The following is a 26,229-nucleotide window of genomic DNA, read 5'->3' as shown; positions in this document are numbered from 1 at the left end:
GCACTTTATGTAACACATTTCAGCATTTCAACAGACTTTCCTCATTCCTGTCAAAAATACCGCAGTGCACTCTGCCTTGATCATTTACAATAACGTGGGACAAGTGCATTTATTTCTTGTATTCTTTTTCATGGTTGCAGGGAGAAGTGGGATGCATTGAATAGAAAGAAGAGGACATTCGTGGCTGGTCACAGGGCTGATTCCACGTTTAAAATCGTAACCAAGGATGAATTATGTCCAGAATAAGCCGTATTGGCCAAGTACTGTGTGTTTGACTCCAGTTTCCATTACTCAGAGCCAAGAACAAATGTACAGGAAGATACATAGACACACAGCTAAAGCAAGAACAGCAAAGCTAAACAAAGACGAGCAAGCATAAGCATACAGTATGTGGAAGGAGAAAACAAAACACTGTGAGGAAGCCCACACAAACATGCAGGCGACATGGAAACTGCACACAGAAACTCATCATCAGATGAAGGATGATAAATTAAAGGGATGAGCAGAGGGACTGTTGTGAAATGCATCGCAAGACAGGGATCAAAATCAGACATAGGGAAGAATGTCGGCAGCCAGGATCGATCGAGTAGTTTTGGAAAGGAAAAAGCTTAAAAAGATGCTATGCTGCAACTTGACACAATTGTTTTTGTGAGGATCTTAACCTATTTCTGGCACAGGTATCTCTTCCCATTGCGGGATTTACAATTATGTAGCGTGGTGTTATGGACAACCTTAGTTTATCACCAAAGACAGACACTTACTGGCACAGTGGAATAAAGCCTGACGGTGAGTCTTTTCAAATGCAGAGCTACAATGAGCAAGGCCTGAGCAAAATGAATAATGCATTACAGGGACAGAAACAAGGTGAGATGTACAGCAACACATGAAATAATACCACAATGCCACCCAAGATATGTGGAGCCTGTCAAAGTCCAGTGAGGAAGTGAATGACTCATTTAGAGAACAGGATTGTTTTGATGTCCATGTGCCAGCAGAGGCTATTTTAAGTCTTTTTGCTCTTACAGTCTGTTCATACAATCATATAGTCCAGTCTATACAACTTATTTCATACTCATTTTTATTTTTGTATCTGCCAGATTATTTCATTTAAACAAAAGAGAATTTCTAAGTGTGCTTTTGATTTTAAGTATGTGAAAATACATTTTAATTCTCATGTAATATCATATTATCGTTTATCATCTTTAGATATGGAATTTATCAAACATAATCTGCAGACTTCGCCTGCATCTTCAGATACGGGTTCCAACCGTTTACAATGAGACTGGAAAGTCTGCTATCACCATTTTAATGGAACAATTTACAGCAGAACCTGATGCTCAACACTCTTACAATGCCTAAATATTGCAATCCTGTCCACGATTATATGATTTTATTACTGCATTTTACATTTCTTTGAAAGTTGTTTTGTTTTTAAGATGAAAACTTTGCAAAATTAGGTAAAATTATGTAAATTGATAGTTTAGACACAATCATGTCTTACTTTTATTTTCACTTTATTAACATGATCCCACACACTTATAAAACGTTTCATGTAACTTCATCCTGTTCCATATTATTTTTAAAAATCACAGACGCTCTGCTCAGCTTTTCCCCACAAACCACTGACAAAACAAACGCTTGGCACCAGCCGCCTGATTTGATTGGCTCGTAGATATCTCCCAGCTCTCGTCCAATCTCGCGATACTGAAGATCCTTCCCAGTGAGAAGCAGATCCAAAAGTGTATTCAGTTGCTGTTGTGGCTGGGAAGCAGCATAGTCAGCCACTCTCGTAGGTTGAACCGTTACACAGCCTGAGGTAAAACAGGACTCTTTTAAACTAAACGACCAAGCGAAAACAACTCCCGCCGGTGTCCCCGAACAAACTCCGGCTCTGCACGACACCTTTAATCCTTCAGGTAAGGCTGCTAACGTTCCGTCTTGTTGACTCCCTCTGTCCAGACACTCATATGCAGTGCTAGCTGATATTTTCTCAGTTCAGTTTCACATCAGCAAAGCAACATTTAAATCCCACCAGTCTCCGTTTCCTTTCCTGTCACGTCGTATCTTCGTGAAACACTTGACCGCTAATTCTTTAATACAACCTTCAGCTTATCGGCTTGTGTTAATTGAACCATGAGGGGAATGTAGGAACTTCAAAGCTCACTGTTGACTCTCTCTGGAATGCATACCCCTGTTAGCTTGTATGCTAACGATACATCTGCTTAGTATAAAGTAGCTCTTGGCTGGCTCACTAGCTAGCCGGCTAGGTCGCCTGCCAGCTCATCACAAAAATATCAGCGTTTTACATTACTGTCCTTTTGGAGAGGTTTGGATCGGGTGGTTACGTGAGGAAGCCACGACGGCAGGCTTTTTTGTGAATGGACCAGAAACTGACAAACTTAACTTGTGCCACCGGTTAGCTAACGTCCAGTCATGTTTGGTGTTGAACACCAGTTTTGCTGTTGGTTCCCAGTGAAGATGCGTTTTCACCTGCAAACCAGCTACTTTTCACTGGCTCTGGCACTCCTCGGTGTTGAACGTCTCTGTCGAATGTGCAGTAACTGGTTCATCCTCAGAGATTTTTATTTCCACCTACCCGCGCTCATATTCCTGCAGCTGTCCTGTTGCTGCAGACTGATGGTGAAATATCACTTTTGTGTGATTGTGCGTCTGGGAAGACGGCGGTCAGAGACTTAATGACACCAGCTTTACTGTTGTCGTGGTCAGTAGTGTCCTTGAACTGTCTGTCCATAGCAGTCCTTTTCAGTCTTATCCCTTTTATGTTTTGGTAATGAAATAGCTCAGCAGTGTGCCTTGTTGAGGGTCTGCTGTAGTCGGTATTAGACTCTTTTCATGATACTGACATTTAGTTTTAAGTAAAGGGAGGTGCAAATGAAAGGGTTATGTATTAATTAAAGTTTGTCGTATTGATTACAAAGTTCAGCATGATAAGCAATGAATGAACTGTAGACAGGTGCCATAGTACATATTATCAATTGAAAATGGAAAAAAGAGATGTACGAAAGCAGAAATTGGAAATGAAAATAGTTGTAAAAGGAGCAGAAACAGTGAATTGAATTGGAGGTTTTGCCATGTCGGTGTCCAGCTATGGAAGAGGTGTTTAACGTACTAAAGACCAGCGTTCGATGGTGCACCCCGGTTGTGTCATTCAGTTGCTGAAGGTGCTCCAGTGTTCCTCCAGAAAGGCTTAAAGGTGGGGGAGACAATATGAGAGGACAATTGTGTGACATGATTTCCATTTTTCCCGCTGTCTGAGCTCGTCTGCACTCTGCTAAGTGTATGATCTCTGAATCCGTGAATTCCTCACTAGAGGCAGTTTTTGAGAGTGTCTGTGGCTCATTGTGTGTCCTCAACACAGCATATAACCTCAGACAAATAGCCACTTGAATGAAAGGAGTGAGCGAACAGCTTCACTTTTATGGCTGATTTAGTGAGGGCCAGTTTCAGATTGCAGTGATGAATGTTATACACGGGGTCTTTCTGCAAACGGCTATGATTTGGATCTCATATGTCAAACTACACCACAGGCTAGAGAAAGTATTTTTTATTACAGCGGCTGACTACCAAACCTTAAATGCTTCACATTTGGCTCAAGAGCCAGTTGAAACATGCTTCTTAAATTCCATTTCACTAGTCACGTGCCTACCTTCCCCTTATACATTTGCCTCCTCTGCAGGCACAATCATAATTTCATTCTAATCAACTGGGTTACAGGAATGCTCTATGGAGGTTGTCATGTATATAAATGTATATGCCACAGTCTGATTGCACATCTGAGCTGTGATGCACTGATAATCAGTGTAAGCCATTAAACCCACCTGGATTTTTGCTTAGTCATTGAGTTTATTTTAGCATATAAACGTCTGGCAGGGGTCAAGACTAACAGCTGACAAATTTCAACCACATCGAGCATTTTGTTTGGTCTCGTTGATGCTGTTGACAACCACTTTTTGTGTGTTAAAAACCTTTTAAATCTCTCAGTGTGGGAGTGGATTTATACCCAGACAAATCAAACTGCTGTTGTGAACACTGATTTAATCTGTCAGATATAGTGAATCTCAAAGTAGGTGTGGGAGTAGGATGGGGTGGGGGGGGGGGGTTGTGTGACAATATCACAGCATCATGTTCTGTTTAACAGTATTATCTTTAATATCATGAGCCAAATCATATCTGTAATGTTAGCTACTCTTTGGAGCACAGAACAAAGTTTAGGTGAGGTGTCAGATCCATGGAAAACGAGATAACATACTGGTTTGTAATTAAGGATTTTCCATAGACTCGTCACTCGAGCTGAGTAACTGGGCTCAGTGGGCGGACATGCTGTTCCAGCAGAAACATCTCAAAATGCATAATAGGGCGCAGATTCTAGAGATTATTTTTAGAACCTCTTAGTTCTGATAGTAAGTTAGTTAAAATCGCCTTAAAATTGGTGTTGGTTGGCACCCCTTCAATCATTGAACAGGGCAAGTTGGACGATCTTTGCAAAACCTCTCAAAAGCATTTGCTAAATTTGGAAAGAGAAGAAAAAAAGCTGTTTAGTCTTTCTTTGTGCAGCTCACCTTCACATCAAAACTTCAATAATGCAGGAGGAAATGTACCCTTTAAGTGTCATTTGAGTGCAAAAGTTTATTCCTGACCTTGGACGACCATGCAAGTAAGTTTTCGTAAGCTTTAGTTAAAAGTTAAACTGAAGTACGCGGTGTAATTATCCAGAACCATTATTGCTGCAGTTGTAATCTATGACATTATGGCAGCCATTCTGTCAACTTTGGCAACCAACATTGATCCCTGGCAGGCAGCCTGGCTACCATTTCTAAAACTTGCTGTCGGGTGCTGTCTGGTCTCATTTGGTGCTCTGAATTTACACATGAACCAGAAAGGCAGTGGAGTGAAGCGGATGCAAAGCAGTTTTTCCCCTAGTGGAAAGTAAGGAGGAAGACACTGACATTTTAGAGATGCAAGTGAAGAGCGGTAGTTTTCATGGTATGACTAGAAAATGGATTTTCGTGTACCGTGTTTAGATTTAATATTGCTCTTCATATTTTGTGCTGCTATTAGTATGTTCTCTGCTAGCTGCCACACATCCATCAAGATATAAACACAATGATCAAGTCAATTCAAGTCACTGTGAATCACGTAAACAATATAAATGAGCAGATTCTTTTGAGATTTATTATTTTATTCAGATTTTACATGAAACAGTGTGAATGTCATAATGAGTGCTTTTGCATAAATTTTTTTACGTAGAGATGCACAGATACCACTTTTTACTTACAGTACTTACATTTGGGTACTTGCCAATACCAAATACTTTACAATACCATTACAGTTCCAACACGCTTAGCACACACACACATGCTTTACCTCTGATTGCGTACAGTTACGTTGCAGTACAGTAGGTTTGTCCATGTCAGTGAAGCGTCTCGTGACGGCTGCAGCTGAGGTTCCCCGAGTCTCTGAAGCAGGAATCACATCCGATGCCAAACCATCACAGGATTTTACATCTCAGGTTAACTCCTCAAACGGTGCCAGAACAGATAGAGTCTTTTCCAGAAGTATCTACCAGTGAGTGGTGAAATTGGCAGGGAGCTCATATTTGTACCCAAATAAATAATCCCAGAGCCGCATCTGCTCGATGAGGACCTGTGCGGTTATACTGTTTCTGTGATGTAGTGACAGCTGGGAATCTCATGCCTCGGCTTCACTGCACTGAGAAGACAACAAAATCCCGTATTATCTTTAACTGAAACTGTGGGTAATCACAAGCAATCTACTGGGTAAGAGCTCGTGTTATTTTTCCTGCTTGTGGGTTATCTCTGGACATTTTCTCTCACTTTCTAACAGCAATGATTGTTGCTGTTTCCAGCTGCTAGCATTAGCAAACTCCTTGAACTGCGTCGTGTTGGCTCTTGAGGTGTTTTATCAAATTGTTAAAGGAGCTACTTTTCACCCCTCCTCATGTCAGTTTAGCAGAGCAAAGTTTGCAGACTGCTCTACTTTTTTTATCATCACTTCCCCTCAGATATCACCAGACTGCTGACATTGATCGTCCTCCGTCTACCTGCTCAACTGACAAGAAGTTAACACCTCAAAGTGGTATCAGATGCCCCAGTATCAGTAGTTTTATGAGTACAAGTACATGCACACAGTATTGGACCTGATACTGGTGTCGGGACATCCCTATTGATCAGTTCGTCTCTTGCACGCTCTCATTGTCTCCTACACACACACACGCACGCACACACACACACACACCATCTTCATCCTGGTTTAATCTTCATACCCGGAGTTACACATATAAAATGCACACCTGTACACACACACACTGCAAATATTCCTAAATGAAACACTTGCTCATGTATGCTGCATATTTTCATGTTGATATATATGATAAAGATGCAGTTTATGTGACATTTCAGCATGTGTGTGGTCATATGATGCCTTTTTTACCTGCCTGTTTTACATCACTGTGGCTAATTTTCCGAGGCTTTTTGATTTATTTGTACTGTCACAGTTGTTTGTCACAGTAAATAACTTGACATCATGGCTGTATTAATGTTATGAGGGACATCTAATAAGAAAAGGGGTCAGTTTTGTTTAGCGTAAACAATTTATCGCTTGTTTCTTTGCACCTTTGAAGCCTGATTTTGCAGAATTACTGACTTAAACGACTTACTGACTAAAACTGCTTAAAACTAATTAATAGAGGTAAGAAAAGGATGTCTGTTTTTGGTTTATGTTTCATTTATGCTTTCAGAGCCAGTGAGGATGTGCAGAAGTGTGCTAACAAAGACTTGCACACAAAACTGTCCTCCATGGAGTGTGTATTTGAACTATTTTTGAGTGGTGGCAGATTGCAGTGACACTGGGAGAAGTTGGCAGCGTGCTAATTAGGCAGTCAGCTAATCAGAACACAGCGTTGATAGAAATGCCGAGCGAAGACAGAACACAGCATATCACTCTGTACAATGCTGTATTGGTGACCACTGTGGAATAGATAATACTTCATAATGCTTTATTTGAAAGAGAGGAGATTCTGAATGAAAACAATTTAGACCCAAACAAATACCCTTGAAATCCATAAATCCCAGCACCTGGCCTAGTAATCCCTTAGTCACCGGCATTGATCAGCAGCTTCTCTAAGATGTATTATGGCCATTTCCTGCTGTGGTGCAAAGTGTACCTTTTCAAAAGTTCCTCCTCCAGCAGAAAACGCCAAGCAGCAAAATGATGTTTTCATCCTCTTTCCACACCACAGCTCTGGTCCATATACCTTATTAAATTATGATTTCACTGCCTGTCTTGATACATTTTTATGTTTGTGGATAAAGACACGCACTACTTCAATTGAGTCTCACAGAGTCTCTGACAAACAGAGTTAGTGAATGTACCTCTGACACTTAGGCTTCGACACTGCATAACACCTTTTATGTGGACTTTCTCTCACAAACGTGCTGTAAGTTATGCATGCACTCATGTCACATGGCCTTATAGATGCAGCTCTGATCTCTGAGCATGCTGCGTTTCAATGGCAGAATCAACTTATTAACAAATCCTCGTGGCTCTGTGCCTTTTAGCATGTCACAGTTGTAGCTGTTAAACCCATATTGCACATTTCAGTTTGTCATATCCAGTAAATATTAATCATAGGGCCCTATCTAATGATATCTGCTGAATTTGGCAGAGAGCAGCTTTATGTCTCCGTTCTTTGATTTATTGTTGATGTATGTCCTTCCAAAGCCATTTCAGTCTCTTCTCTGATGAGTGCCCTTCATCAGCACATTTCACCACTGCATGAAACGGTGTCCTTGTGTCTCAAGTTTCTCTTCCTTTCTTCAAATGCGTGGCCTTTTTAGAACGCCGAGGAGCGCATGGCATAAAGCTGTCAAACTTCTCATTTTCATCCCTTTTCTACGGCACTTGTGCTGCAGAGTGGGAGACAAGTAGAAACCAGATATGCGACTTGTAGCATGTCCAGTCCTTTGCTGTGTACACTGTGGTAATTACTAGCCTTAAACCCGAGACTACTGCTGGTTGTCTTTGATCCATCGGGTCTCTGAATTATGCAGTTGCCCATAAAAGAATATCACCCCATTATTACACTGCCTGAGGTTTTTGCCGAGTCTAAACGTGTCTGTTCTTGACGGCAGCAGCAGCAGAAGTCCAGGTCTGATTAAGTGTGTTAGCGTGTGCATGACAGTCGTCTGCCTTTAGCTCAGATTTCTGAAGGAGTTGTCACTGTGGCACTTGGATTTGTCTTCTGAGCAACAATTGATTTCAGGGTTTTGGTCCAGCCTCTGTATGAGCTTCATTCAGCTGATGCTACCAATGTAGTAATACTTATATTCTGTGCTTGGCTTATTGGCTGTGATAAGATGCCAGCTGATATATGTACTGTCTTCTTCCTTATTATGGGATTTTCTCAAATTCTGCTACAGGCCTTAAAAAAAAAAGCGTACATTTCCATCTACTATTATCGTCTAATGATGAATTTTGGGTGCCGGAACATTTTTTTTCCTCATCTGAAAATAGAAAGCAAATGTAACACTTATTTTCATCGATGTTTACAAGGCCTCTTTTTGGAGTGTATTTATCATCTTAATTAAGCTTTAAAGGAAAGGTCTGCGTGAGGCTGAGTCTTTTCTCACACTCTCAGGGCTTTCCCATCTGTTTTCTACCAGCAGCCCAAAAAGAGATAATGCTGACTAATTATTAGCAGAAGATATTTAAATATCTTGAATTATCCTTCCTTTTTTTTATTGTTCTCTGGAGTCCTCAGCATCCAGTTTTAAGTCGGCAGTTGGAAAACAGTAGCCCCTCTCGGTGCACAGATGTGTGTTCTTATTATGCTGCCCCATACAGACTAAATAATCTTAACCAAAACTCACTTCGCCTCTTTCGTTCCATTTTTGTAATAACGTGCTGGGGTTTACTGGGGTTTGCTGAAATGTTAAATGCCGTGAGACAATGGAGTTTTTTCCTCCAGTGCAGATTTTAATATTACCTTTCTACAAAACTAGTCATACTTTTTAATATCTTTTTAGGCCATTAAGGGCAATTTTCCAAATCGGTGAGCAGCAGTGCTTTATTGCAGTATTGGGTGTAGGGGTTCTTTCCATCAGTGTGATGAAGTACCGTGATCTGTCAGGTATGTCTTTCATAGAATTACCTAAAACAGACATTCCCACCTGTTTTTATTGTTCTCGCAATTGAGTTTCTGAGTCTGAGAGACTATGCAGTAGCATCTTGATATGCAGTATATTACTATTGTGGTATAAATCACATGTACCCAAAATAAGACTAAGCTGGCAGAAGGCAGTTCTGCTGCTGATGCTTCTTTTCTTGTTGACCAGAAAATCTTAAATAAATGTTTCTTGCTTGGTCCTTTGAGGCCCTTTGTTGCCATGATAACTTGAATAGCCTCCTGAGTGGATGTTAGACATTGGTAAAACAGGCTAGTTACATATCTAGAGCTCAGATGTTTGTGAAAATAAATTTAGATTGTACTGTGTTATCCTCACTGTATAATAAAGAGTGCCTGATGTTTTCTCTCTACACCACTCCCAACTCGGACCTGCTGGGTGTCCACATCCCCTTTCTCTTGACAACAGTTCCTTTGAACATAAAGAGCTATTCTGAATATAATTCACCACACTGAGCCTTACACATCCCACAGAGCAAATTATTAATGTATTGAGGTCGAGAGCACAAAGGCGAGAAGAGACAAGAATGCTGTATTTGTTGTTTTCCGTCAGAATGGCACCTATTTCAAAGAATAGTTTAAAGCTATTGTGGACCTCAAGCTGTTACACCATCTTCCTTCAGCTTGCTTAAATGTCATTAATGTCTCTCCTGCAGGATGCCAGTAGTCACTTTGTGTCTGCCTCACTGCTGTAGCTGCTTGAGCTCGCTCATGCTGAGATTTTTGTCAGTATTGCAGCCAAAAGCCAGTTTGTCCCTGTGCTTAATAATAGGCAAATGGACAAAGGTCTGCTCTGTTTTGGCTGCATGCACAACACTTCCTGAAGCCTAAACTCGTGAAGCACAGGACCCACGGCTCACTTTAACTGTTCCAGTCTCTCTGGTGGTATTAATGAGCAGGCAGGTGGAGGATTTATCTATGAAGTTCATGGTTGATTGCAAAAGAATCCAACATTATAAACAAAGGAGGTGTTTGTCAGGTGATGTTTTGATTGTGTTATGCCAGGATCAGACTACACCATACTCTCGCCTTTGGAGATGATCACCGCGTCAGATTAGGCGATCACAGAGTCATAAATTGTTGCCGTGACTTGGCCGAGAGACATGGCAGACGGCATGATGGACCCCAACCAATCGTGGCCTCCTTTTTTGCTTTGCCATATCTACACTTGTGCATGGAAGCTGCTTGGCACTCTGTGTTCATTTGGGTAAACGTCATGAAACATGTTGTAGAATTAGTCAAACCAGGTGAAATGTTAGTTTGTCAGGATGTCGTGACGCATCCAGATGCTGCTTCTCTTGTCTTCTACTATGTAGAGTCCTATGACATCCATTTTGTTTCTTCCCAAATTTTGTGTTTTTCTTTCCTCTCTCCCTCTTCGACATGACTGTGTGTGTGTGTGTGTGTGTGTGTGTGTGTATGTGTGTGTAGCAGGATAGCCTTCTTTCTGTTCATTTGCCATAGGCGCTATGAAAAACTCTTGTAATGGAGGGAAAGTCCGGATTTTTATGAATTGCATCCACATTTTGGCAGCTTCCACAATATTCTGTTTGTCAGTTGATTCAGTTTTTATTGCATCGTGGAAATCGTAGGACCCTAAAGTAGGGCACACTAGATGTAAGAAAATGAGTAATGCAAAGCTCATTTTTGTTCCAGGCTCCACACATCTGTCAGATCAGGTGATTATCCGGCTGATACTGTGCAGTCTGGTTAGGATTGCAGGTGTCCATGATAGAGTCGTCAGCCCAGTATGTGTGTGTTATGGACTTTGAGTATATACATATTCTTTTTTGTTCCCTCTAGCAAGTAACTACTTGATGATGTTTTGACGGACATTGTCAGCCTCTCACAGCGTATCCTTATTTTTAGGATACAGTTGCTATGCCATTGCAAAAATTGCATTTGGCACATCGACTTAACGAATGTGCTAAATTTAGGCCTGCCCTCTTGTGTTTTTGAGAGAAATTATGACGCTATTGGAATTTTCAAAGTAAACAACTGCTTGGCATTCAGTAGACCTTCATTTTTTAAAACCTGGTGCTGCTGTAAATTTGTGAAGACAAACCAACATGGCTGGTTTTGTGAACATTTAGTCGACATGTTTCTTTCTTTTCTCTGTTCTTTGTTAATATTTGCCAGTGGGCTGAGGGGGGTTTGATGAGTCCGTGCTCTCTGTGGGACACTGCTGTTGTAAACCCTTGCCCTGTGACCCGCACAGTACAGCCAACCATAGCCTGCTTCAAAGGCAACACGCAGACAGCTTATGTCTGCATACTTTGGAGCCATAACCCTACCCCAGGCACCCCCCCCTCCGTGCGAAATACCAACCGACCCGTACAACAAAAGAAAGTAGCCCCAGTTGCCCTCAGGCACGCACACAGCAGATACAGGCCTACGCTCCTGTCTCATTATTCACCATACTTTTTGGCTTTCAGTGAACACGTCCTTCAGAAAAATGCGTTTAAAGCTGATCTTGTGTTCTACATGTAGCCAGGATTAAGAGCTGGTAGGTCCAAACAGGCTTTCCAAGGAATTGTAACACTCTACGGGGAGCGAGATGCTCTGGTTGGCTGGCTCCAGATCATGTGTGGAGAACTTGTGCCTTTGCCGTCTGTCCTATCTGTCAGAGCATCAGTACCCAAACCCAATAACCCTGCTGCCCTGCCCTTTCATACACGTGAATTAACTACACACAAGCCAGTGATGCAGTGCCGTTCTTCTGGATCACAATTAACTTTTGCGGCAGTCTGGTGTGCAAGTGTCTGTTCAGTGGCGGTGAATAGAGATGCTGCTGTGTTGTCTCTCAGCGTCTGTTCTGTGCCACCAAAGTTAATAACGCCCCTTGTGTTATACTGACAGGCTGAATGCTTCTCCCTTTATTTCTTTTTTTTGCTCATGACAGACTTCCTGTGTCATTCGCTTGTTCAAACAGTCGTAATCTCTAGAGGAATTGAGGTTAAAAAAACTTGGCACTGGCTCCACAGGCAGCATGTTTGTCCACCCTGTCCTTGGTTGTTGGCGTTTGTGCCAATGGACTGTGTGGATGTTGACTTTTCATTGTTTTTTTTCTGCTTCTTTGTGTTCATTTTGCATTTAAAGTAAAATTTGCATATGTTCCTACCTAGGTCTTATTGTGGGTCATGCTGCTTGTGCATTCTCCACCACTGCTGGGAAGAGTTTTGAACATGGAGCACAGCAAAACAACAGAATCTATCTGGGCAGGCTGCTTCAGTCTCAGATGTATTGCTTCAAACACTCATCTCTTGGCCTGAAAGTAAAGACAGAAAGTAGCCCCATGGATTAGCTAATTTAAGTAAAAGCATAGGAATCTATTTCAGGGGCAATTTGCCAGTTTGTTGTGGCAGTTGTGCAAACTTAGCATGACCCATACTAGCATTAGCAGAACCCAGGTTTAAAAACACTGGAATTTTTCTGCAAAGTACTCTGTGGTGCCCGCCAGGTGACTTGAGTTGACCCATTCAGACAGACTGCCGACTGCCGCATCACTGTTTCGGTCAGAATAGGACATTTAAAAAAAAAGGGACGACAAACAACAAAGATAGTGACTCCTGCATTATGTAGGAGCTACAAAATTACTGAACACCTGCACGTTTGAGCATTCGACCGTGGTGCCAGTTGAGGGCGGTCACACTCATGCTTTGGCCGTGATTCCAAGCAGGAACAATGTGTGCCGCACATGTACTGATTTATTGTTTTTTAATTCTTTGTCAAAGCACAAAAGTAGCTGGCAAGAAGAATAATTCAAGCCTTCAAATGATACTGTATTTAGTTCTTTTCCATCCAGTTTGAAGGGCTCTGTGCCTGAAACTTAGTGTTGTGAAATGTCTCCGGGCTGCCATTTTACACCGGTCTCATAACAGCCATCCACTCTTACAACCCAATGTGGATAAAGAATGTCTTAGTTAATTGTTCTAATAGCCATCTTTACAACTCAACACCATCAATATTGCAAAACTGGGAGACTCTGAAGCGCTCTCATCTTCCCTGAGCAAAATTAGCCCTCCACGACCCTTCTTTGCTGTGCCTCTGTGACATTCACACTTGATTAGGCTTGCAAATGAAGTTTTCCTTCTTTTCAGGTAGGAGGTGCGACCTTGGCCCCAGGGACCTGTTAAGTCTTTATTGGACTTGCTGGACATATTAAACTAGGAGGATGTCCCAGCAGTGTTTTAGTGTCATGGGTCTTTCGTAGGCTCATGCCTGGGCACTTGGTAACATCCAGTACTTGGCATAAACTACATGTAATAAAAAGAACATTTCTCCGTTAATTAGGTATTTTGTCTAAATATCTGGTCTCTGTAAAATATCTGGACTTCATTTATTTATCTTTCTGCCATGTGTGCATTAGCTGTACACTTACTAATTTACTTTCCATCGCTCCTTTCCCACCCACAAATGAGCAGGACATTTTATTTGTGATTTCAGCAGCCTCTCTGTTAATGAGCTTCTGCTCAAACTGGCAGGTCAAAGAGGATTTAAGCTTGAGCTAACTGGTTCAAATTGAGGCAACTTTGTACAAATATTTCCACAAAATTAGAATGTCATTGACAACAAAGCAAGGCAGCACAATTGCTCAGTGTGTAGCACTGTTTCCTCACAGCAAGAAGGCTAAAATCTGCTGGCCTTTCTTTGTGCCGTTTGCTTGCTCTCCCCGTGAGTGGATCTCCCACAGTCCGTAGACATACAGGTTAGGTGAACTGGAAACTCTTGCAGGGCCCTTTGATTTCTGCAATGCAGAAAACACAGACAGAATCTGAGACCTTGAATCAACTGTAACACACAGAACACTGCCAAAATGTGGATGCAGTTCAACAAAATTAGCAAGCAGTCATGTCAAAGTGGTCCTCTGAGAAAAGGCAGTGTGCTAACAACACTTCCTCACTTCAACAAAGTCTTAAGAAGCGCAACCACATCTGCAGATGAAAGATGCGAGTTTGTTGATGACTTTGTGGCTGTATGCACATAGTCAGATATTCTGTTGGAAAAAAATCAAAAAGCTTCATCCGTTTCTGGTCAAGCATTGTAAATGAGGAGAAACGTTGACCGAACATGAGAGACCCACTTAACTGGTGAGTTCGAGCTGCACATGGAGGCTGTCCTGCAGAAGATGAATATTGTTTTATTGAATTGTTGAGATGTTACTCATGCACCACATGCTTAGACACTGAAATAAAGCACAGAATTTAGAAAGATTTCAACAGAAAACATGGGATTTGAGAAAAACTCACAGGGCCTAAGATTGCCCGTCGATGCCCCTCACAAGAATCAGACATTCAGTGAGATATTAAAGTGATATTCATCTTGCAAGTCTCAGCACAGTCCCACATGAATGCTGCAAATCAGGGCTGGCTAGTGCGTGGTAGAGGAGATCAGCTCTGGCTGAGAGTTGAAATGTAAAAGTGCCTTTGTTGTCAAAGTTTTGAGCAGGCTTCAGTTGATCAGGCAAACACAAAGAGATTGGCTTCAAAAGAGACGAACAAAGGCTTTAAATTTCTCCTACATCAGAATTTGGATGGCTGAGACTGGTTGTATAATTCCTCCTCTGATTGGTCAAAAGTATGCAATGCTCAAATTTTAAAGCCACACTCCTTCATTTTAGTGATTGTTAAAAATAATTAACTCAAAATTCACATTAAGTCACATGTATTGTCTAATCTACAAGTAGATGTACGTGCAATATCTGTGAGATATAACATGTACCCCTCTATTTGCCCACCTATACTACTGATCTTGTGTTAATTTGAGTGTTGAGCCAGGAGACTAAATCAGCTTTTCGTCCTTTTTTTTGCGTGAGAGCTTAATGATTCCTGTCTTTCCTTTTACATTCTTTAACGTGTGCCTTCTCATTATGAATGCCGCTGAAGTCTACAGGCCTTGGGAATGCTTACTGGAGAAAAGCGAGTGAATTAGCTGTCTCTGTGGAGCTTCACATATGAAGAAGTGCAGCTGAATAAATAGGCTTTGCTGTACTATCAGAGTACAGACATGTCTCCTCTCCTCTGCTTCTCCACCCTCTACTGTATACCCTCACCCATGCCTGAGTAGTACATTTGCTATTCAGCTCAGCTCTGACAGCCCTGTTAGCAATGACGAATTTGATGGACCATGGCAATCTCAATGTCATATCTCCAACCGGCTTTATCCGTCCACTGTAAAAGAGGCTCTGTGATTGTACAACCCATGAAATGATACTATATATGTAAAGATTGGTTGTCATAGATATAGCCGTCTATAAATGAGGAAAAAGTAATCAAGCACAGTAATGAGGAAATTTCAAGCTGTGCTTTGTTGTTTGTTGTTTAGGGTTTAGCTTAATGGACCTTTGGACTCTTCAGATGGTGAATGAGGTCATTAGCATTTCCACCTGCAGGAAAGACGCATACAGCCCAGCTCTGTGGACCTCTAGCTTCTCGGTATATAAGGTGTAGAGTTGCATTAATAAATTACAATGTATTGCATTGTGGGATTGTTAGTAGATGCCATGGACACACATTTTTTTTGTTCTATTGTAGGAGTTTAATAAGCATAAACATCACACTCACATTTGGCCAGTCAATATGGCGGAGGGTTAATGTAATGTACTACACACCCATTGGCCACTTCATTACACATGTACAGTCTTTTGCAATTCAGTACAGCAGCTCTGCAGTAAATTCTACCTTTAGGAAATTAACAATGTTCAGTTTTGTTTTGTTTTGTTTTGTTTTTTCTTTTGACCTTGTTGGAAAGTTTTAGTCACATGTTAAATACTGAGGTCATACTTTAAGGGTGGGGTTGTCTTGGATTTTACTGAGAGGTGTTTCCAATCTTAGTCCTCCCTGTTGACTAAAAATGACCTCAGTGCTGAAGCTTGTAACTGAATTAATACCTCTATGATAATGTTAACAAAAACTGAACATTATAGCCGCCATCAAAGTAAACTTAATGGCAGTACTGCATTGCATTAGATTGTACATGAGGAGTGTTGAGTTAAAAGGTTGAACGGTCAAACCAACAAATTGAGTTGTAAACAGTCCTATCCAGTGTGTCTACCAGGCACGAGACCAGAGAAAAGAGCAACATCTGAGCCTCGATGAAAGCACACTCAGGGAATATGCCCAAAAAATATGCATCTCCCATATGAACTAGTGTTCATAAAAACAGCATGTGGGAATGATTGTATCTCACACATACTTCAGACATTGTGTTCACACGTTTATCGAGAGGTGAAATGATGAAGTGGGAATAATTTTACCTTAACAATGAAGCACTTTGTAAGCTACATCATTGATTACCTTTTCATGTTTGACTGAGAGTTCACTGTGCTTAATGGTACAAATGGCCATATTCATGGGTAATGGCAGCTGCTCTGGTATTATTAGAGAACCTCACCAATATGACATACTTCGTGAAATGGCACTGCTTGTTTTGCTGTTCTTGATTGGTGGAGCAGGCAGATGTACGGATGTGCAAACATGTAATAGAGGTCGTGGTTGCATCGTGGGAGGGGAAATCTGGCTCCCACACATGGGACCAGCTCCACAATGACTGATATTGATAGAACACAATCATGCGTACGCGAAGCTTTATAAATGTGACAAACAGGAAATCGTATGTTTATTCCTGTCCTTTGTGCACAGTTTTAGTCATGAACCCCCACAGAGTTTCAGGCATCTGTCTGTTCATCTATTTTTACCAGTTTGACTCACATCTCCATCACGATCAACACAAAATAAAAATCACGTCATTCAGTTCATGTTTCTGATTACATTATAGGTCATTTCTATGAACAGATATCTGCTTATGAATGTAGAATTCATTGGCAAGGGACACGATTTTAGGTCTGGTTCCTGTTTGCAGTCCAAGCAGTATTGACCAATCATGTTACAGCATGCTTTGGTTGCAAACAGGTAAACAGTCAGCTTGGACAACAAAAGAGGCAGAACCCATCGGCTATCGTTTGACAATTGTATAGCTTTTTATTAGCTTTTTTGAAAATATGCATTCATATACAAATATCTGTTTATAGAGATTAACCGTCTTTCAAATCCATTCTTGCGTCACAAGTCATTGTAAGCAATGACTGGCACACTGAAGAGGATGCTGTGGCCTGGACAGCTGTTTCCGGTTTTCTGACCACACCGGGAGTCTTGAAACCTTCGCTGTTGTACCCAGAGGCTAAATCTTTGTCAGATGATAGCTGATAGGTTCATTGATTGTAGGTATGTAGTGATGATGTTAACATTCACACAGAGAGAAAGAAACTTAGACTTCTGAAATGCTTCCAGTAGACATTTGGCAGAAGTGTTGCAGCCAATCCACATGGACGATCTGGGTTACAAACTGAGGTACAAGCTTATAGACTTGTGAGCAATGTCAAAGAACTGGTACGGCCTTGTTGTACAGTCTGTAAAACTGGAAGATTACATTCCTAAATCACTGAAATTACAAGCAAACAGTAGCATAATGGCCTTAATTCTCTCAGCATATTCCTGTGTGGCCATGTAAACACATATGATGTAAGGACAGACTGAGAGGCAAGGAAATGGCCTTAGAGCTGCAGAGAGAGGTTGAAGGGATTTATCCCAGAGCAATTACAGGGAAGAGAGAAAACAAGATTGACAGGACACTGCAGCCCTGACTGGAGTAATAATTTGCTTGGAAAGGCCACTTATGGGTAACCCTGCAGAATATAGCAAAGACAAGGTCTGCTTGAAAGAGCCATTCTTTACTTCACCTCAAGGCTTTTACCTTTCCCATCGCCAGACATATTCAATAATGTTGCTGGATCATCGACAGACTCTTGACATTTCTGGGAAATTCGTAAGCTTGGTGAGCCACATATTAAATTTCACAACAGACTGTTGATTATCTCGACAGGGACTGTTAAGGGCATGTATATCTCAAGTTGAAGATGGAAGTCTGAGATGTTTTAACCAAAGACGGGATTAAAGCCTCCCTCAAGGTCAACCACCTATTTCTTCCTGACTGAAGAAAGGCTGTCTCGCAAGAGATATGTTATCAGGCTAAATCTAATTTCTTTGCGAAGTGATGGGTAATTTTCAAAGTGCAACAGTAGTGCTGTAATTAAATCAACATGTTTGTCTAAGAGTCCCAGCAAGAAAAACACAGCGTGCCGTTGCGCCTTTCACTGGGAACTTGCTGTTTCTGTAATTATTCCAGCAAAGACCGCTGGTGATCTAATCATTTCATTTAGAACCTGACCTCAGATTCCTCTAGAGAGAACTGAATGAAACGCGTCCTCACCCACACAGAATCAAAGCAAGGATTTCTACTCTGCGTCCTGCATCCGTCCCCTCGCCTTCCTCGTAAGGAAACCAGATCTTTCCATTCCCACATCCTCATTGCTCTTCCCCTCCCAACAGAGGACAGACCGGAAACACAAAGTGAATCTTTAGTGGGTTTGCAAAAGTCCAGAAATATTCAAGGTGGAAATTTTCTATGGGAATTAACAGGAAGTAACGGGAATAAATGGAAATATATGAGTTATTTGCTCAGGCCAGCTAAGAATGACTTCTTCCCAAAAAAATAATTTTCCTCTCAGGCCTTCATAGGAAAGGTACCTTCAAAATTTGAGCAGACATTGTCCACTACCTGCAAACTTTTAAAGTCTTAAAGGTTTAAAGTCAGCAACAAATTTCAAAAAGAAATGTTTAACAATGAATAATAAATGAAAATAGATAAATCAAAACTCCTCGTTTAGCATGCTCAGTCCGGCTACAGGCTTTATAAAGTGCATGCTTTGCTTTAGGCTATGATCAGCTGATAAACTGAAATATCATAAAAAATACCAAATCTAGTCACTCGAGTCGTGTAGTCAGACAGTGCGGTAGTGTTTGAGGTAGTATGTGCTGCACATGTGATGGGAGAATGCACTGTGCATGCAGAGGGTTGTAATTTTACTGAATCCCTGTTTAATGGGAGCTGAAAAATTATCTGCACACGAGTGAGAGTGTGCTGATGAATGCAGTGCGTGGCCACAATTCCATTAAATGGGCGTACTTTTAACCCAAATTCACTGTTAAAAGACATGATTGTTGCATCGAATTGTGCTTAATTGAACTTAACCTCTCATGAAATTTCTGTGAATTTAAAAAAAAAACACACATTGCAACCTTAATCTTGAATCATCCTAAATTTCAGTATTCATTTGGGTTAGCCTGTCCACAGTTGCTTCCTTTTCCACACAGAGTGAAGAAGCAGTGCCAACATGGAACTAACTTATTAATGCAGTAAATGTAGTCTGCATTTGGACATTACTGGAAGCGAGACAACCGAGTTTGCCTTCCTTGAGTGTGCCTGTTGTGATAAATGACCTGAAACATTTTGGTGTCCCACTTTCCTCTTGTTTTCTATTTCTGTCCCTCTCGTGCTATCTTTCTTTTCAGTCAGAAGTCTTGACATTTTAAGAGCAAGTCTCTCTGATTGAGGAATAATGATATATGCAGAATTCAGAGAGGAGAAGAATAACCTCTGCCACACTCCTCTCAGAAGCCCTTTGTTCCCATGTCTTTATTTCTTCATTCCGTCATATCTGCTGGAGATTGAGCGATATATACCATCAAAGCCTTTTTGAAGCTTCCCACTCTCTTCCAAAATCCTTTTGATTTCCGACAGCATGAGCTGCTTAATATTCCAAACTAGTCTGTGGCCTTTTCAGAGAACTAACAAGGTTCTGAAGATGCAAGTCTTGTCTTCATGTGAAAGGCAGCTGGGGCACAGCCCTCTGCTTTTTCAGAGCTCACACTGAGGTGCCTGTGCCACTAACAAGTTCAAAGCTGTTCGTCAGATACACCGAGGCCGGTAGGACATGTTCTTGTGTCAGCTGTCTTTCTGTACTTTGTCTGCAAGACTTCCCTCCTCCTGTCCTTTCAGAGACAAAATATGTGCTCCTGCACTCAAGGTATGGCTCTTTATATTTTTATTTCTGGTGGGGAGAGTCATAAAACAATAGTTTGTTTTTATTTGGTACAAAATCAGACTGGTTTGATAAAAGATGTGCACAATTAGTCGACTAGTCAGTTAAACATTGCTAACTTTGCTAGTGTGCACCAGATTTACTAGTAGGTTAAAGTCATTACAGAGGAAACCACTTACAGTCATCATGGTTATATATGGGCGTGGCAACATATGGAAAAAATATTTATGTATATTTTTTTTTTACTTTACTCCCATGATGCTGTACTCTGCTTCACAGTAACACGTCTGCTACTGGCACTGCATGCACACATAGAAATTGTGATGGGAAAGCGAAAGTCATCAAGGCAGAAATTGCTGTAAATGAAACACGCAATGTTTAATTTAGCTTTTCAGACGCTGGCGTAGCAGGTAACAACATTAGCTTTAACAATGCTAGCTCCGGAGCATGATAAGGAGCATTTCGCTTAGTGTCCACTTACACAGCAGCTCTGGTGTTTGGTGGTTTCTGGCTGTATTAAGTAAAAGAATCACCAAATCGTATTTGAATAGGTTTCAAATGACTCTTGTAATATATGCAGTATTTTTTTGCATAATGTTTAGCCAAATAGATTAAATTGTGCTCATTTTTGTGTGTTTTCTTACTTTTCGACTGGTCTAAATTTATACTTCAGTTTTAAGTTCAGAGAAATTAGTCAGGAACACCCAGTTTAAAGAGATCCGTTCTGTTTTATAGGCAAAACATTTAGCTGATGAGTCGATTAGATGATTAAGAGAAAAGTAATTGGCAGCTAAGTGGATTAATTTGATTAATAATTTCAGTAATTTTTCAAGCAAAACTGACATTTTTGACATTCTGTAGATGAAATTATCTATTACACAAGAAAATCTGCGGTTTAATCAGTAATGAAAATAATGGTTAGTTGCAGCCCTACTCAGTTTATTTACCAAACACAGCATGATGAGCTTCAGCTCAAGGTTGGCAGCAGAATAACACGTCTGTCCTCACATGAGGACTACTTTGGTGTTTCTAAGTTTACGATTTCATCTTTTGCATACTTAATGAGCCCATGAATAATTCCTGTGCCTTAACTGGTTTATTGCTCTTGCTGAAGGTTGTTGTGTGTTTATATTTCTTTGCTGCTTCTGTGACTCATTGCTGGAATATGATGGTATAGTCTTTCCATCACCAGCTTTTGCCTACAAGCATAAAAGCAGAGTTCACTGCAGAGAGCACCACAGAGTCTTGACAGGCACCAAGGGTATTTACTCAGCTTCCAAAAACTTCCAAACTCTTATTTACTTTCATCTTGGCTTCCTCTCGCAAGCTTGCCTTTGCTGCCTCCCACTCCAAGTCTTATCCTCTCATCCTGTTTCTTCCGTTTAGAGTTGGAGTGCAAAGCAGGAGTGGCTCTCCGAGACGCTTATTTTTTGGGTTTCTCTGTTGTGAACCGTCTTTGCGCTCTGACTCCACCTGCCTCCCCAGAGCCTGTTGGTGCTTGTTGCCTCAGCTTTCAGCGGTGTCACTCTAACACTGATATTACCGTGATCTAATGACTGAATGCAGAAGGAATCTTAGAGTGTATTTTTACTCAAGGGGTAACTGTCTAATAAGGCTACAGGTGAAGTGTTGAAGTGTCTGTTTTTTGGGGAATTCACAAATGGAAAATCGTTTGTGCATGGGAAAAAAAAGAGAGCATCAGTGGGTGAACAGCTGCACCCAGTCTGGGTGTAACTCACCGCAACAATCCGGCGTTTTTTCACAGACACAAAAAGGGAGCGACACAGCCCCTAAATTTATGCAAAGCACCACTAAATAACATCAGAATTTACTGTCTATATTCCTGAACACTTGTGACAGCCACAACGCATCTCTCAGCATGTGACGCAGGCCAGCTGAAACCCTCTTTGTTGGCTAAATCCAGTGTGAAAATTACCCTAATGTTTTGAGAGTTGGAAGAGGTTGGCATGGGGCCCATGCTTTAGGAGAGTATGCTTAGCATTGGTGACTAGCTCGGGCCCCGAGGTTTGTGGCTTTTTAAGTGAGCTCATTGATTGAACTGGTAAAAGAATCACATTGGCTGTGATAAGAGGTTCATAAAGCAAAGATTGGCGCCTGGCTTTTTTTGGGAGAATGGAGTTAAGATCTTATTTTTGGCCATGTCTTGATTTTTGGTGGCAATTTTTCTTTATTTAATTAGACCATTATTAATGTAGGAGCATTGTATTCTTTCATTGCAGTCCATTAAATGTACCCCAGATCACCTCATTTTTATCGCTTTTGACAGGTCATTAATAGGTAATGAGCAAGAGTTTCAATTTCCTTTTCAGGAGTGCATGTTTTATTTAACCTTTTGATATAAAACATGCATAATGTAAATTGGCCTGAAAAGAGACACTTGCTCTTCTGTGTCCCATCCAATGACCGATTGAATCGTCTAAATTAGGCATTTTGTTTCTATGTCTCTTTTTACTCACATGTAACACAATGAACCACGCAGTTAATTTAGTGGTTTAGAGTTTGCATACAGATATGTGTCTTCCAAACACAGCAAACTGTACTAAACTGTACAAAAACTGCAGCAATTAGTCGATTGATTGATTTTAGAGTGTTGGTTGGACAATTTTTTCCCCATAAATTTTAACACTATAGACCGGACAATCGATTAATTGAGAAACATCAGCAGATTGCAGCCCTAAACTCTAACTTAAATTAACCTTAAAATGGCTTGTTGTGTTGAATCTGAAAATGTGTGCACCACACTGCGTATGGTTTATGTGTGAGTGTGAACAAGCAGAGGCGGAGTTGATGTAATGTTTAATAAGAAGTGACCACATTTAATCAGTTAGCTCCATCTCTGCAAGAAGAAATCTCAATTAAACAAGCTCTTCACTTTGCGGAATTCTTGGATATTGCTGTGGGCATCAGATGGTCAATGATGGCTGGCATCATGGTGGCATCAGTGGTGTGATCATTCAATGTTTGGCCAGCCATTGACTCCCCAGAGAAAATGGATGTATTATGAATGCCCAGCAGATGGGTAACCATCTCTCTTTTTACCCCGGCTACAAGTCCTGATAGATGGCTGCTTGTGTCGGGATGGCAGCAAATGAGGAGCGACTAAAATATTTAATGACCTAATATAATTCTCAGTCAAGCCGCCGTAAAAGAAATATCCTCAGCCTAATGTTCAAAATGTATTCACAGGAGAGAGCCATAAAGTTGATGTTCGTGATTCATAGGCGAGGTGTCAACCTCTTGCTTAAGAAAGGTCGATTAAATGGGACAATATGTAAAGGCTATGAAAATGGTGTCAGTGCAGTGCTAAGCTTTGAGAGCTCATGCTAAGCCACCTTGAAGAGGAGCTGGAGTTCTCCTTGGCTTTCATTGCCCTTGATTACACATCCTTAAGAGATTATACTCATAACTCATACTTTGTGCTGGTTCAACTTTAGAAATGAAACTTCTTCAAACATTCTTCAAAAGTCTCTTGAAAAAGAAGCTCTTCATCATCCAGTCTGATGTAATTGCAGTTTCTTTTATTTTTCATTACTGTATTTTAGCAAATAAGTTGTTTTGTGTTAACTATAGTTTATACCATGCCACAGGAGGTACTTATTGCGAATGTAATATCAGAACACCTCCTTCACAGTCCATTTTTAGCAACACCTGTGTTTGGATAAACACTTTCTGAAGATAAGGACTGATTTGAATAAAACAAGACGAGTCTGAAATGTCTTTTACATTGTCTTAATCAAATAAAAATACAGTAAGCTGACAAAAATAATCACAGTCCTTTGAACTTTGTCCTGTCAATATGCAGGATTTTCTCCGGGGCATTGATTAGCAGAGCTGCTAATCAATCACCTGCTGAGCTAAATCAGACAGGTCCTGATGCACTGTGTCATTGTCAGTGTAGTTACCAGATGATGGTCTGAACAGTCACCTCATTAATTAAATACATGCCGTTTGCGGTTTGTTTTTCCTGAAGCGTGATAAGTTTAATATTACACTCAGTTGCCTGTTTATTAGGTACACTTTGCTAAACACTAATGCAGTCTAATACAACAGTTGTGCAATTAATCCAACATTCATGAAGGTTATAATGTTCAGTTTCTGTTCAGACTGTTGTCCATTCAACTGTTTTTGACCATCTGACTTTGGCGTCTGTATAAGTTGATACCTGTGCAGTGTCTTAGCCGAGATGCTGCTTTAACCAAGACGACGCTCCATCCAGCTGTTCAGACAGGAGATACTGAGACCGAAGTGTTGTCTGGAAAGTGCCTGGATGGCACGAGTGGTGCAGGATGAGCTCCAGGAAGAATGAGCTGCTCCAGGGTGTCGTTTACTCTCATTTTCTAATTCTCACCATCTGCCTGCAGCACACCTGCTTCAGAGAGCATCAGTACAGCCATGCAGTAGCCAGGGAATATTGATTAAGACTACTGACATTTCTGCTTCCTTTTCACTGTGTCTGGGTACAACATGTGCCACCTTTCAGATCAGGGCAGGTCACACACTCACTCAAAAACCTCCCTTTTTCTCATCAGAGCGGAATTATGTCAGAAATATTTAACAAATCAGTCATTTGATTTGTTTCTCAGGCCTTATACAGCGTAGATGGTACATGCTGGTTGTAGCTACACATTTTTAAGATAAATGACCTTTTAGGAATTTTGCTTCTTTAGCCAGCGTTGGAGTTCGGTAAATCTGCCAACAGAAGAGGGCTGGAAAGCTGCTCTGTCTGCCTCTTCTGATACTTGATACGTGTTTATAGCAGACAAGCTGTGGTCTGTTAACGATGGATAGACAGTTTGGGTTCAGCTGGGTGTCGGCTCTCTGTAGTCTTTCACTATTTTAGATCCGTCTCCAACCTGTACTTGAGAGAGAGAAGACTGAAGAGGAACATTAGGTTTAGATATTGATTTAGGATTAATTAAAGTGCAGACAAATGGTGCTTTTCACTCATTTAATTTATTCCAGATTGGATTGCATTATATTGTAATGTTTTCCAGTTGTTTTGTCCATTTGACGTTCTCTTATTCGTGGTCTTCTTCCCTCTGTCTCTTTTTCCATTCATGCATTGTAAAACTTCAGCGGGCCCTGCAATGACAGAAGGAGCCGAGCTGGTTTTATTTCTACAATATCTAATTTAAGTGCTTTGTCAATAAGCACATTTCATAAAAAAAATCAATATGCTCTCTTTGATATGGCAAGTCGGCACCTTCTTTAGTTTAATGGCCTGTTTCAACAGGGGCTAGGAATACATTGGTGAGATTAATTGCGGAGTAAAGTATCCATGTCACTCTCTGCATATTTGCACTGATAGATTGGCTTTACATTAATGACCCTGCTGTCGGAAAGCCTATAAATTCATCATGGCTGCAATTACAAATATGTGTTTGTTTCCTTATCTTAATTTATAGAGTATCAGTGTCAAAGTCTATGGGGCATTGATTTAAGGTTATAATTAGCCACAGTGAAAAAGAATTACAACGGTTAATAATTTTGTTTCCCTCAGAATGGTTTGTATTGAAAAGCCTGCTTAGTGAGCCGCAGCGATCAATCATAATTTACCTCCGGAAACATTTAGCCTTTTAAAAGGATTTCATGTGAGAAGGTTTTGACCAAGATGCAGGAGGAATTCATTCTTCTGCGTGATTATCAACCAATCAGAAAGGGTCGCTAATATGAGCTAAACCTGTCACTGTCTCATCAATGTGAGTTACAGTTAAAAGAATAGTACATACATGATTACAGATGCACGCTCAAACAGCACGAGCAAAACCAGGAAACGACGACATCTATGCATGTGTGCATGTCTGTGTATGTTCATAGCATGCAAAGTTACGGATTTGTATGCATGTTATTTCACTGTACCTATTAAAGATAACGATGAGCACAATAATTGAATTCCACTTTCTCCTCTGTCACGTATAGGTGCTGTGAGGCAACTGCGAGCAGAAAGGACCCGAAGAACCAGCTGTGGAAAGACGCTGTGGTGAATGTCAACAGGATGTCCAGCCAGTTGGCCGTTTCTTTGTGAATGGATTAGAGGTCGGTATGA

The 26,229-nt window shown here is 40.9% G+C and overlaps 1 protein-coding gene across 2 annotated transcripts in view; it reads left to right on the top strand.

Moving 5' to 3' along the window:
• Positions 1 to 1,729: 1,729 nt before the first annotated feature.
• The window catches only part of glceb (glucuronic acid epimerase b), a 53,844-nt gene continuing 29,344 nt past the window's right edge, over positions 1,730 to 26,229 (top strand). For both annotated transcript variants that reach the window (XR_013077243.1, XM_076732369.1), the window contains exons 1-2: positions 1,730 to 1,916; positions 26,103 to 26,219. The gene's annotated coding sequence lies outside the window, so the exon portion shown is untranslated. The remainder of the gene's footprint in view (positions 1,917 to 26,102; positions 26,220 to 26,229) is intronic.

This window comes from Chaetodon auriga, chromosome 1 (genome assembly GCF_051107435.1).
Source record: "Chaetodon auriga isolate fChaAug3 chromosome 1, fChaAug3.hap1, whole genome shotgun sequence".
NCBI lineage: Eukaryota > Metazoa > Chordata > Actinopteri > Chaetodontiformes > Chaetodontidae > Chaetodon > Chaetodon auriga.
The sequence above is the reverse complement of the archived record's forward strand: the minus strand, read 5'-3'. Positions and strand labels throughout refer to the sequence as shown.